Genomic DNA, 12,648 nt, shown 5'->3' with positions numbered 1-12,648 from the left:
AAAGGCTGTGCTATGGCCTCTGAATGATGCCTATGGGTAACCGCCCCCAGCCTACACAGACAGACTACAGCAGGTCAGGCAGTGGGACATTAGTTCTGAAGGGTAGGAAGTCAGAAACTAATATGTAGGTCAGTCAAAGCTAAGACCTGTAGTACACTGATATGCCTCTAGTCAGCATGATAGGTTAGAATACAGAATGAAATGGAGTACCTGACATACTAGTACAGTCATAGCAAATGTGTACAAGTGTCAGGTGTGCCCCCCCCATCCTACGTAGAAATGTAATAACAGTCAGGTGTGCCCCCCCAAGCCTACGTAGAAATGTAGAAATAGTCAGGTGTGCCCCCCAATCCTGTGTAGAAATGTAGTAACACTCAGGTGTGCCCCCACCAATCCTGTGTAGAAATGTAGAATAGTCAAGTGTGCCCCTCAATCCTGTGTAGGAATGTAGAAATAGTCAGGTGTGCTCCCCCCAACCCTATTTATTTATGTAGTAACGGTCTGGTGTGCCCCCCCCCAATCTGATGTACACACATCATAACAGTCAGATCCCCCCCCAACAACCCTATGTAGAAATGTAGTAACATGTATGTGTAGGTATAATACCAGTGGAGCACAGATGCACAGAGGTAGCCAAGGTAGCAGGAGAGTTTATAGCATCTGCACAATATGCAGGCATGTGTGTGTTAGCTTGGTGTGTGTCCCATATTGTGTGAGAGTGATCGGTATGTATGCATGTTGAGGTAAGACCTGGTGGCGGTTGCCCACTACCGCTGATGACAGGGACAAGTCCTAACAACTGCAGTGCCATACACAATACCCATCAGTATAACACAAGCTAGCAGCAAGCCATTGCAAATGTATGGTGGTAATAAGTGTCACCATCTGAAAGACTGACATGGCATGGCTGTTAGGCTAGATATACAAGCAGTACACAGGGGAAAGTACCCCAAACATACAGTATATATTGTGTCACTGTGAAATGGACACACCCTTGGAAAAGTACATACAGGTATGCATCATATTATCTGGTCCTGTAGTAGGGGACACTGGTGTCGTCTGCCCAAACACTCACAGATCACAAAGGAGGTAGGACAGATGTATTGGTAAACAGCTGATGTATCTGCACATGCATGCATAATTGGAATGCCCAATGCATATCTGTATGTCAGATACAAGTAGTGTCCATAGCACACGTGCACCAAGCTCATGCAAACACCATCCACAGGCACCTCTCTGGTCATATCCCTACTGTGGGGAATGGGTACAGTAAGGCCCCACCTGTATATGACGATATTGGAAGACAGCAGCATGCAGTGCAGGTGTCCCATGCAGGTGTGTTCCTAGCTGTAGGTAGCATCCTGCCAACATCCACACCACCTGAGCAAAACTGTTAGAAGGTATTGGCATGAACACCTATCACACCTACCCTGTCACCCCAGTGGAATATACTGTATGGTGGTCTGGGACTGTAGGACTGACAGAATGCAATGGTCTGCCACATCTGGCATGCAGCAACACCTAATGCCCCACAGGCATTTGCCAAAGGCCTGTGTCTCACACGTACTGCCAATGCATGTTATGTCATGGACACCCAAATAACAACATAACACACTCCAGATAAGCCATATGCAAGACCATGTGGACAAACCACAGTAACAGGTCCACCATGTCCCACTGCATGAAGTGTGGATCAACACTAACACACATCTGTGATGGAGTGATACCCTTAGGGAATGTATCAGAGAATGTATGCATAATGTATGGAAGAGGTTAGAATAACAGAGGGGAGGGGTGGGAGCACTGGCAGCATGGAATGTGCAGGGTCCGACACCAAGCTTTATGCACACACTATCCCTGGCTGCAAACACATACATGGGTGGCTACACACCTGCCCGTACACCACAATAGGGTAAATGTCCTGACCCATGGCCCCTGCCCCTGGCTAACCTGTGCAAATCTGTACAGCTGTGAGGCATTGCCACAGCAAGATAAGCCCATACTGTCATGTTGATGGGTGTACAAGTATGGGATCCTCTGCCTCACTGTATCAAGGTGCTGAACCAGATGCACAAACCCAGCACCAAGTGTCTGCAGCTCCCCCTCCAGGATGGCATAACTTATCATGAATACATAGGTGTCTGCCCACAATACTGGACACAGCTGCAGTCACCCCTGTCCCCCAAGACATCACTGTGAGTAAGAATGGGTTTACCTTTGAATAGTTGAAAATCAACTATCCGAACGACCCTTTGTGTGAAACAGAATGACGAAAACAGTCACTACGAACTGCACCAATGTTCGAAAATCAGCAAATCGAAAACCAAATTCACTGATTTTTGAACTACAACTATGAATACAGATCATAATGCAGGGGGGCAAGCCCCCCTACACCCCCCACATCCCCCCTACCTTATTATTCTAACTCCGAGGTCGCACTACAGTGGGGAAAGGGTCCACTTCCCAATCCCCACTATAGTACACTCCGCACCCAAAATGCCAAATCTGCAATGAGCGAATGTTAATGTGCATTCACTCATTGCACATTCGCTGCATTTCTATTCGGGTATCTGAAAACCTGAAAACATACTTCTGCACAATTGTCTTTCGACAATGTGCGTTTCAAGTTTTCAAAGGTAAACCGCATGAATGTCCACCTGACAGTATATGAGGAAAGACAACATCACTGTGTATAACAGTACACATGTCTGAATATCTCTGCTAACAGCAGTACCATGCAGCTGAAGCAGCACAGACACAATCACCTACAGTACACACTATCCCCTGCACAGTCTGTCCCCATATTGCCAATTGATCAAAGGATACCCTGCAGAAACAGTATGTTACCTGTAGGTGTACAACACAAAGGTCTGCACCACAGTACAAACTACCTGGACTCGATACACACATTCAATACAGACGGGCATACTGGGCATGCTCACACACTTAAATAAGTGAAGGCCATGTCTGCAAACAACAGTGGACCAGACATATATGGCAGTCGCAGATGTTAATGCAGACACTCCTCAGTGTGCACCACTCATGCTTTGCACACACAGTGGATAGGAATACAGACATATATCCAAGGACAACACACTATAATAAGCCAAAAGTAGACATACATAGATGTGTGGAAGAGGGTGACAGTGACAAGGAGCAAACCAGGCCTGTCCCACCCAGCACAAAGCCAAAGGGCTACAACCACATGAGGTTCCAGTGTCACTCACTTTAGATACTAGCTACAGGTATCTGTCAATATTACAGGCTATGTGGTGCAAGTGCTAGCTGTGCAACATGACTGTACAAGGAAGTAGTCATCTAGCAGCTGTATACATGTACCTGTGGAATATGACATTGCATGTGCCCGCATGTGATGTGTCAAACTCTAGATGAATGGGTTATGGCCCATGCACACACACGGCCCTCCCCATGACCTATTATGACACCTGCTGAGGTCATCTACTGTGAAATACACCTTTGGGAATGTTGTAGCCCAGTAATTTCCATGGCGTGGCCTATAACTGCGTACTGCTGTAATGTGATAAACTAGTTAGGTGGGAGTTCCAATCCCATACATGGCAATTGTGTGTGTGTCTGTCTCTGTGTAGAGAGCAATGCTTTTTAGGCTAGTCACACTCCCTACAATTCAAATGCCCTAATTTGGCAAGGCTGCTGATGTCACCCACCTTGAAATACACCTCTGGGAAAGTTGTAGTCCAGTAGTCTGCATGGCGTGTCCTATAACTGTGTACTGCTGTAGTGTGATAAAATAGGTAGGAGTTCTAATCCCAGACTTGCTAACTGTGTGTGTGTGTGTGTGTGTGTGTGTGTGTGTGTGTGTGTGTGTGTGTGTGTGTGTGTGTGTGTGTTTGTGTGTGTGTGTGTGTCTGTCTCTGTCTGTGTAGAGAGCGATGATTTTTAGGCTACTCACATGCACTACAGTTCAAATGCCCTACTTTGGCAAGGCTCCTGATGTCATCCACCTTGAAATACACCTCTGGGAAGGTTGTAGCCTAATCTCCATAGTGCATCTCATAACTGCATACTGCTGTAGTGTGATAAAATAGGTAGGAGTTCTAACCCCAGACTTGGCAACTGTGTCTGTGTGTGTGTGAGTGTGTGTGTGTGTGTGTGTGTGTGTGTGTGTGTGTGTGTGTGTGTGTGTGTGTGTGTGTGTGTGTGTGTGTGTGTGTGTGTGTGTGTGTGTCCCTGTCTGTTTAGAGAGCAATGCTTTTTAGGCTAGTCACACTCCCTACAATTCAAATGCCCTACTTTGGCAAGGCTGCTGATGTAATCCACCTTGAAATACTTGAAATACACCTTTGGGAAATTTGTAACCAGTAATCTCTGTGGCGTGTTCTATAACTGTGTACTGCTGTTGTGTGATGAACTAGTTTTGTGTGTGTGTGTGTGTGTGTGTGTGTGTGTGTGTGTGTGTGTGTGTGTGTGTGTGTGTGTGTGTGTGTGTGTGTGTGTGTATCTGTGTGTCACACTCACTACAATGCAAATGCCCTACATTGACAAGGCTGCTGATGTCATCCTCTGTGAAATACAGCTTTTGGAAAGCTGTAGCCCAGTAATCTCCGTGATTTGTCCTATAACTGAGTCCTGCTGTAGTGTGATGAACTAGTTAGATAGGAGTTCTAATCCCAGACATGGCAACTGTGCATGTTTGTGTGTCTCTGTCTGTGTAGAGAGCTATGCGTTTTAGGCTAGTCACACTCAGTACAACTCAAATGCTTTATTTTGGCAATCCTGCTGATGTCATTCACTGTGAAATACACCTTTGGGGAAGGGGCACTTCAGCAATCCCTGAAGTGTGTCTTATATGCTGTAGTGTGATATAGAACTCTGGTAGGAGTTTTATCCTCACACATGGCAGTTGTGGATGTTTTGTGTGTGTTTTTATGTCTGTGTAGGGAGCAATGCATTTTAGGCTACTCAGATTCAGTACAATTCAAATGCCCTACTTTGGCAATCCTGCTGTTGTCATTCACTGTGAAATACACCTTTGAAGAAGGGGCACTTCAGCAATATGCGTGGTACATCCTATAGTAGCATCATGCTGTAATGTGATGTAAAACTCTGGTAGGGTTTCTATCCTCACACATGCAGTTGTGGATGTTTTGTGTGTGTCTATGTCTGTGTAGGGAGCAATGCATTTTAGGCTACTCACACTCAGTACAATTCAAATGCCATACTTTGGCAATTCTGCTGATGTCATTCACTCTGAAATACAAGTTTGGAGAAAGGGCACCCCAGCAATCCCTGTGGTGCATCCTATAACAGCATCATGCTGTAGTGTGATATAGACCTCTGGTAGGGGTTCTATCCCCACACATGTCAGTTGTGGATGTTTTGTGTGTGTGTCCATGTCTGTGTAGGGAGCAATGCATTTTAGGCTACTCACACTCATTACAATTCAAATGCCCTACTTTGGCAATCCTGCTGATGTCAGTCAGTGTGAAATACACTTTTGGGGAAGGAGTACTCCAGTAATCACCATGGAGCATCCTATAACTGCATAGTGCTGCAGTGTAATATACTAATTAGGTAGGAGTTCTAAACCCAGACATGACAGGTGTGTGTGTCTGTGTCTGTGTTTTTCATTCATATCCTGTGTGGAGATGGTTGCGAGTGTGTAACAACTGGACTTAATGTGGAGTGAGTTTTGCAAACTTCTTATATGTTGGCCCAGGTATATATCACAATGTCCATCGTACAAGGATAACAAATGTGAAATAGCCAAGAGGCTGGGATGCAAATCCATATCCCTACATGTGACATCAATGTCAGCTGTTCAAAGTTAGCAACCCTTGTATTACCCAGGGAACACTCTCAACCCATGTCTAATACACACACACACACACACACACTTGCCTAGGCAAGAGCCTTTATGTTGGTAGTACCCTGCATATTGCCCACTGATAGCAACCATGGTGTGATTGCAGTGGGCTACAGTGGGCATGGCACTCTGTCCATCAGTCCAATAGGCATGTACATGCTGACATTGCACCTCTCCATGTTCCCCACTGGACACCTGCAACACCTGTGGTGCCATCAAATGTGACCCACAGAGGACATACCATGCCTGAAACACAAGTCCTGTATGGACAGATGCCACTGACACCAGGGTATACCTGGTATCATGCTATTAATGTAGGTGCAGGGTCAACCTGCTGTCCATTAACAGTTCCTGCCACATGAGGCCCAGACTGGCACATCTGATGATAACAATCTGTGTACACAACATGGGCCAGACACCCCAGGTACAGTTCCACATGTCACTGTACATGCAGGTGGGAGGTGTGCACATCTCAGACACTGTCCATGTCATGGACTAAGGAACACATACAGGGCAAGCAATGCACAGCATTGGCCAAACGCAATAGTCACCCAGGTGACTGGATGGTGAATACAATACCCATCTGTGTGGGCAACTCCAGACACTACACCCCTGAGCCACAATGCAGACCATTGTCATGTGGCCTGAGGCCAAGGTATACCTTTCACCTAGCCTGGTATAGCCATCTGGCACCGTTGACCACAACACACCCGTGAAGCAATGCGCCCATGCATGCCAGTACTGGTACCTGTGTGTGTGTGTGTGTGTGTGTGTGTGTGTGTGTGTGTGTGTGTGTGTGTGTGTGTGTTGTATGATACGTATGACCACATATGCAGTCACTACAACCCCCATTGGCATACTGAAGCATGCTGTCTGATGTTAGACACCTCCACATACGCTTTGCTCATATAACTTCTGTATGACCCCTGTGGTGCATGTGATACCTGCACAGTACTGTGTTGTGGCAATCCCACTAGTTATGAGTTGTATTCCTGGCCCTGCCAAGTGTGTCAATGTGTGTGCATCCATGTGAGAGTGTGACTGTGTTGATGCTGATACCTGTTCATGGGGACAAGCACGTGCACTACACCTACTGCATAGCTACCATATCCCTGTTGCAGACGTCACTCACCATCACATACATGTTCTGAGGGCTGCTCAACAGGTAACTTATGTGGTGCATCCAATAACTGCATGGGCATGTGATAGCACTACATAGTCATCAGGGGTATGATACCCTGTTCCGGTAGGTGTGTGACACAAACATGCTTAAGTTTTACTCTCCCACCCCTCCCTGACTTTTCTTTGCCTCTGTCTGCCTCTCAAACTCCCTCTCTGGTGGATGTGGAGACTTACACCTGCTTTGCTTAGGCAGCAGCATGTATATTTTAAGTGATGCTCATTATCAGCTGATGGCCTCTTCACGAATTGCAGCCCTTCTCTAGCTGATTGCATGTGGAACAGCTGTGGTAACATTCCCATAGCCAACTGCATGGAAACAAACTCCAATATCTAGGAACATCATGATGGTGTTGGGCCTTTCATTCACTGTGAGCAGAAACTCTATTTTTTTGGCAAACAGCATCTCAGATGGATTGGGGATTTACCTCTAACAACATACACTGTGGAAACAGGCCAACACATGGGAGGGGGATGTGCCTGACCTGACTACAGACTGTAAGTGCTGCTATACTGCATTTGGAGTAATGTTGGTTTAGCAGGGTGTGTGTGGATATGGCTGTCCTACATGTTTTAATACCTGCCATGTCAGTGCTATGTTTATGAGGAAACCCCCTATCTGTAGGGTCATCTGCAGACTGGGTAGTGTGTGGTGCCTTTTGTTTCATGTGTTACCCACACAGCACCTATTTCTGAACTGCAGAAAGTAGTGTGAGGATTGCAGTCTGTAGATGGTGACAGCAGTGAGAGTTACTGACATCATATCCCTCATAGGACATATGTTGCAACAAACACTGTTGCAACAATAAATGTATGAGGTTATCACAGCAATATGTCAATATTGGCCCTGTGTATGTGCCTCCAGCCACAACCTTGTCAAACTTTGTACATATGTCATGCAGTAAGGGGTGCATATGTGCTGTACACCACAATTAGTGACATCATATCTGATAAAAAGCCAGTGAGATATCAGACTGCTACACATGTTATGTATAGTAGGGGTTATATTTGATGACATAACCTGGAAATTCCATGGTTGTGTGTACAGTACTGAGGTCTGTGTACTTATGGTGATTGTTGGCAGTGTGTATATTGTTAATATGTACCTTGGCCTGTGTAAAGACTGTGGTAGATGTCATTGTTTTTGGTCCTGTTCTATCTGATGTTACATGCTGCTACAATGTATGTTACCCTATCAGCTGAAATGTTTGTAGGGCCATACAGGCATATGTTCCATACCACAAACAGACATTGGACCACACTGTGTAGTGGCCCAGTATATGTAGGGTTAGTGTGTGAGTGGCACATATGAGGTTGGTGTTGAACAGATAGTCCATATACTGTAATATTACGCTAGCATACTATATGTGGCTGTGGCTGTGTTCACATTGGTTGTGGTTATGCATTTTCACACAGATGTATGTTACTCTGTGCTGTGGCATGCCTGTAGAGCCTGCTATATATGCAGGTACATGTGCATTCCCCCATAGGAAATGTAGGCCAGTGTTGTGCCAGTCTGCCTGTAGCCTGCACAGTGCTTTGTTACATGCCTAGCAGCTTAGTGTACTTACCCAATGAGATGCAATGTCCAGATACTTGCCAGATGTACTGCTGCTGGGCCACCATAACAGTCGTGTATGTCAGTCAGAGCAGTGGGATGCTGTACAGATGTATGTCAATATCTAGTGGTTAGTATGTGGCCATAGAACCTCTGTACCAGTGGTTATTATGTGGCAGGACAGACAGGGGTGAGTGAATGCATAACCTATGTGGCCACATGTATGCCAGTAGTTACGTGTTATACCCATCTACATGGCTGTTAACATCCACATTGTCAGGACTGGTCCACATGTCTTGCACTAAGGAGTTATGTGTATACTTCTGGACTGTCCAATGTGTGTCAGACTGTCCACATATATTGACCATTATCTCTGCTGTAGTCCACAGGAGCATTACATGCTAGCACTGGTACTGTACTATGATGTCCTTAGGATGTCTGTCAGTAACCAATGGTGCACATGTTAAAAGCAGATGTGACCTCCCACACACACCACGTCTGTGAAGACAATCCCTATTACAGTAGCAATAGTCTACAAATATACCTGCTATACATACCTGACATCCCCTTGCACTACAAAATTGAGACTATTGGGGCTGAGGTAGGGCTACACTCCATTTTCAGGACATATGGTGAAGATATATGTACATATAATTATCCATACATCTATATAGATACATACACATATACATATCAACATACATAGATGGATATGTATATGTACATAGATATACATATAAACACCCATATATATACATATACAGAGCAATATATGTCTACACATATACAGATAGAGATACATATGCACATATACGCATGGATATCTACATATATATTGACAGTAGTAAGTATATCTGAATAGATATGTATGGACATATAGTTATTGATATCTACATGTATACCAACATAACTAGGCATATCTGTACACATAGGATGTGCATACATATATACCTATATATATATATATATATATATATATATATATATATCTATATATGCATATACGTATATCTATATATACATATATCTACATATACATATATGTATATGGGAGTGCTACAGAATCCTGAAAGCCCAGAATCCTGAAGACCAAACTCCTGAAAGTTTCAAATCCTGACAACTCAAACTCCTGAAAACTCAAAATCCTGAAAACACACAGGATAACAACACATATTATATTCCAGCAAAAGTGCATACAGAAACAAATAAAACACAATCCATATTAATCTTTTCCAAGTATAACCAGGGGGGCATGACCCCTGCACCCCCCATGTGGGGAGCTGCATCCCCCACATGCCCTGCTATGTAAATATATCAACTCCGAGATTGCACTTAGTGTACTAAAGTGCAATCTTGGTGTTGCTATATTTCAGTAGCAGGGGGTGTGGCGGGCACAGCTCCCCACATGGGGGCTTGCCCCCCCTGCATATAGTTGATGGGTAATATGTTTCTGTATGTACTTGAGCTGGAATATAGTACATGTTAGTCTCCTGTGTGTTTACAGTGTTTTGAGTTTCCAAGATTCAGAGTGTTCAGGAGTGTGGGTTTTCAGGTGTTTTGTCTCAGGAGTTTGGTCTTCTGGATGTTTGGCTTTCAGGATGTTGTAGTGCTGCCATATATAGAGATGTACACATGGCCATATATGTGTAGCACTATAGGTTCATAGGTTCATAGGTTCATACTAGGCTATCTGTCCTAGGGCATCTATAAGCCTAGCCAGAGTGTGTTTGGCTTTCGCCACCCATTTTAAATTAATTTTACTATGCCCTTTTTCGAGGTTAGTATACTGTGCCTCTGTCTAACAGTAACACAGAAGTGATACCCGGGGTAAACCTACGATCTCCCATCCACTCATCAAGATTCCTCTTGAAGAGAGTCAATGAGGGACTCTGCCTAACCTGGACTGGGGTTTTATTCCAGAGTGAAGGGAGCCTCTGGGTTATGAATCTGTCCCTCCACTATACAGATGTGTATACAGACATATGTATGAGTATACATGTGTATGTACATATAGACATATATAGACATATATAGACCTATTTTATATATATACATTCTTGCCATTCCTGTCATGAGTAAACCTCATTGTTGTGTATACCATCTCAGATGTATCTCACCATATGTATCTGCTATGTGTATATTATGATAAAACAACATATGTTTATTACTAACAAGGACTACACAATTTAGGAACTAAAGACAATTGTTCAATACTACTCAATATGTTTATTGTAAGCTATATTGGTACAACAACAGCAGTTTTCACAGTGGTCATGGCGCAGTGGTTAAGTGCTGTGACTTCAGTATACAGGGTCCTGGGTTCAAGAGCTGTTCATTTTGTTGCTGGGCAGAACAAGGGCTGCCAGATACAGAGTGATTAAGACAGTTTTGAGCAGCTTTAAGCGTGTTTGCCTGAAGCTAAGCAGTGCTAAGCTATGGGTAAACGTAAGGGCGCTTGCACAGTGTAGGCTTCGCTGACTAGTGCGCAAATGAGCTCAGCTGTTATATTGCAATGTTGATACTTACTAAGCATGGCTTAGCCCTGATAACCAGTGCTCACCACCCAGTCTGATAACATAGCAGGGTAATGACATCTGCAATAAGTGTATGCAATGCCATGTACAATACATGCATCTATGCACTGCCATTACAGTAGCAAGGGGTGTGAGTATCATGTCTGGGACACACAAGTATATGAGACCTGTACAGCACTGTTATCCATGTGAATGTGTTACATAAAGGGGTAGTAATCCAGGGTATGTGCTGTCACACTGGCATGTAGTGTATTAAAGCAGCACTACTGTTGACAGTGCTAATCCAGGCAAGAGCAGAGTGCTAAATGTAGTACTGACAACAAGCACACCTGTGGGCATAGCTGGACACTGAGGCCTCCCTGTTGTATCCCTGGTGTGTGAGGTGTGTCACAGTATATACTCCTTACTGGGTAATGATCCATCATTTGGAATGAAACTGTAGACACTTCAGTATCACTACATAGCTAGGTACGGGTCTAGCCCCAGTGTTGCCAAGTAACAGTGTGCGTGTATGTGGCTGGGTCTACATCAGATTGTAATGTATACATGGCTCAGTGGGTCACCTGTCCATGTGGCAAAGGCAATAACCATTTTAGTAACGTGGGACATGTGTTCAACTGTACCCAAGATATGTCACAGCCATGGTGTCACCACAGTGACATACCCCCATTGTGGAATATGACTGCACACCATCCTCGTGCTGACACATGTACACCTACAGCACACATGGATAACATTATAGGGACTGCAATCAACCAGTGTTACTAACAACTATAATGCATCATTGCTGGATGGCTACACTACCTGCCGTTTATGCATTACACTTTACTCCTTACATGTTACACTGCAGTACTGTGGTACACTGTAGTACAGTCACAATGTGCATCAGAACCATATCAGCCTGTCCCTGCATTGATGGTATGGATGACAGGGATGTGGCACAGGTATCATCATATGCACAGGGTGTTGTGTTGGTTTGCCAGAGACCGATGATGGGCTATACATTTGACACCATGTGTGTAGGTGGGGGGTGTACTGTGGTGAGCTGGGCATGGTGATGTGGTGTGTGTAGGTATTGGGTTTCCCTAAGTGTGTTTGCATAGTGTGTGGGTATGCATGCACACAGTTCTGCCATGTGGCTGCCCTACACAGGTGTTTCTAGACAGCTGCAGACCATACCTGGCAAGTTGTGCAGTTCACTGAGTCCAGCCACGGACACGTGGACTGTGCTGACAGGGGCAGGTCCAGGTACAGGCCTAGATGTGCCACTCTCACCTGATGATGACAAATGTCTGCTGGTACCAGGTCCCTCCTGGGAATGACCAGGACCACATGCTCGTAGCCTGCTGTGGTGTGGACAGCACCCCCCCCCCCGCAGTGCTGATGCTGGTACTGCCACTACGGGAGCCCCTTGGTGTCATAGCACATCCACGTTGACTACCAGCTGTTGGCGTTGCTGGCCTACATCCATGCAGCCATCACCACACTCGCACCACATGTTCAAGCACAGACAGACCACAGTCGATGAGAGC

This window comes from Protopterus annectens, chromosome 12.part0, assembly GCF_019279795.1.
Source record: "Protopterus annectens isolate FY-2018-M chromosome 12.part0, PAN1.0, whole genome shotgun sequence".
In the NCBI taxonomy this organism is placed as follows: Eukaryota; Metazoa; Chordata; order Ceratodontiformes; family Protopteridae; genus Protopterus; species Protopterus annectens.
This window is presented reverse-complemented; position numbering follows the sequence as displayed.